Source organism: Pipistrellus kuhlii, unplaced genomic scaffold, assembly GCF_014108245.1.
Source record: "Pipistrellus kuhlii isolate mPipKuh1 unplaced genomic scaffold, mPipKuh1.p scaffold_m20_p_8, whole genome shotgun sequence".
Lineage (NCBI taxonomy): Eukaryota > Metazoa > Chordata > Mammalia > Chiroptera > Vespertilionidae > Pipistrellus > Pipistrellus kuhlii.
In genome coordinates this window covers 32,431,198-32,433,982 of record NW_023425584.1, presented here as the reverse complement: position 1 = coordinate 32,433,982, position 2,785 = coordinate 32,431,198, and positions in this window count along the sequence as shown.

The following is a 2,785-nucleotide window of genomic DNA, read 5'->3' as shown; positions in this document are numbered from 1 at the left end:
TGTCACACTGTCACAAAGATGGTCATGCCCACAGTAGAGACAGGGTTTCCATAACACAAGAGAGCTGCACCTACAGCAGAGGCCAAATTCCCATAAGGAGCCTTAATGAGCAATCAGCAGGGACCTGTGGCTCTGGGCCGGGGCCGCAGACCTGAGGCTGCAACCTCCACCCAGTGGGGCTTGACCAGGGACCTCAGGCCGTGCCCTCCACCCAGCAGGGATTGATGGGGGACTTCAAGGTATGCCCCCCACCCAAGTGCTGGCCCGGGGGATCTCAGGCTGCTCCATCTTCCCCAGTCAGGGGTACTTCAGGCTGCATCCCTGCCTGCCCAGTGGGGATTGACAGGGAACCTGAGTCTGCACCTCCCACCGGCGGGGCTTGATGGAGGATCTCAGACCATGCAGCTGGGCTTGAGATGGGGGGTCTCAGGCTGTGCCCCCCACCTGGTGGGGTTTGATGAGGGACTTCAAGGCACGCCCTCTGTCCTGTCCTGGTCTAGGGGACCTCAGGCCGCGCTGCCCACCCTGGCGCTGGGCCAAGGGGCCTCAGGCTGTGCCCCCAACCCCAGCACCAAGCCAGGGGACCTGAAGCTGCACCCCACTACCCTGCAGGGTTTGATGGGGTTTCTGAAGCTGTGCATCCCTCCCAGCAGGGCTTGACAAGGGGACATGAGGCTGCAACCCCCTGCCTGGCGGGGATTGACAAGATAAGATAAAAAGTGTAACCTGTGAGGAATCTCAAACCACATCAAAAGGTCCAAAAGGTCCATGTTATTTCATAAGGATACAATATAAAATTATATAATATTTCATATATAGACACATATGTGGGAGTATATCCCAAGGAATATTGAATCAATGTGAAAGGAATATAAAGCTGGACTGGACTGAATTTGTTAATGGATGCACTGAGCTGATATTCTGGATTCAATGTGTTAACTTGGGCAACTTGGAGTCCCTCTAGCAATTTCCTTAGTTGGTTAACACAGACTTGGTCCACAGTGAAAAAAACTGACCTGTCAGAACTCCTTTGGTGTACTATAGAGGAAAGTATCTCAATGTTTAAGGATATCAGAGTTCTAAAGTGGATTTGTTATATAAATAATGTACCCAACTCCTATTTCTTCCTGGGTCAGAGAGCAGCCTCTTCACCAGGGTTATAAGAAATAAGACATGAGCATCCTTAAAGGTCTCTGTCATAGCTATTGTGGGTAAGCAAGATATGACAGTGGGAACTGCTGTCCTCAAACGTAAGGCCTGATTTCAATTGAGAAAATGGGATCCCAGAATGCTAGAAACCAAGTGGTGGCAGTATATTGCCAAAGATAGGTTGGGCATGGTTACTTATTGTACAGGGCAGCAAAGGAGCAGTGAATGGAGTAGTTTGAACTACAGGATTTGTTGGTATTGGCTAATTGATTCAGACCAGTCTTTAGTTTGGTAAACAGAAGTAAGAACTGAATGTCTTCAACAAATCCCCAAATAGGCCAATTCAACTAAACAGAGGGCTTTGAAAAAGAGACTGGGTTCTCTTGGGGGGAAAAAAAAAATCCTGCTTTGTCACCAAGCATGTACACTATTAACATTTATACTGTTAAAAATGCAGGATCTGACCCTACCCTGGCATGACTCCTCCTCACTAGCCTTACCCCTATTACTTACTAAATGTCTTCATTTAAGAATTTGATATTTTTTGCATTACAGATTTCTGCACTAATTTTGACTTTTAAAATACTGCGTTAAATATATTGCATTAAAATATCATTTATGTTGATTACTTCATTTTTGACACCCATAAAATTTGGTGCCAGGGAATAGTTGAGGGACTAGTGTCTTACTCAGCTCCCAGCTGTGTGTCCAACTCCTGCCAGATTTTCTCCGGCCTCTCTGATTTTGGGATGTTCATGTATTGCTCAGTGATGAAGGGCAGCGGCTTCTGAAGATCTCCCATATGGCTGAGGTTAGAGGTAATGAGAGGAAGACATGGGTTAAATTTTGACCTTGTGATTTTAGTTTGTTACTATGGATTTCAAATTTTAGTTTATCCTCATGCTCCACTGTTGTATTTTCCATTCTACCTTCTGATTCTTCTGGCCTACAATGAATTCCAACCCACCACCAGACATGGAAGCAACAATTTTTCATAGATTTCTTCACCATATCTCGTAGTTGTGGTAGGTCTCATCCCCATAACAATCCCTTGCTCCATATTGCTCATAGCAGTTCTACTTCTTTGCTTGAACCTTAACGAATGTACCCTCAGAGTGCCTGATGCTTTTTCTTTTAGTCTTTTCTTTCTTGGAGGTTCTTCAGTACTCTGCTAACACAGACTCTTTTGGTTCCACTCTGAGAGCTGGCCAGAAATGTACAGAAGTGTTTGAACTTTAGCAACATACTGTTGAGATCTTTGCCAGCAGAATTCTAAGCTCCCATTTATAATACATCTCTGACTGTTCACCAGATGTGGCCAGACATACTGGCTTTCTCTTTCTCAAGCTGTAAACCCAGACTATCTAATATTTTACAACTCTGAATATGACCCCAGTTAATGTATAACCCAGTTATATCCTCTGAACTTACTTAAATAAATATACATTTTCTTCTGTATAATGCCCTACCAAGGCATTTAATGTTGTTCTTTCATGTTCATAATCAGACTCCTTAGGCAAGCATTCTTTTCTCTAGGTGAAGTATCTATTCCTAAAAAATACATTATTTTCTAGACTTACCAAGTGTATTAATTTTCTAGGGTTTCTATAATACAGTGCAGCAAACTGTGTAACTT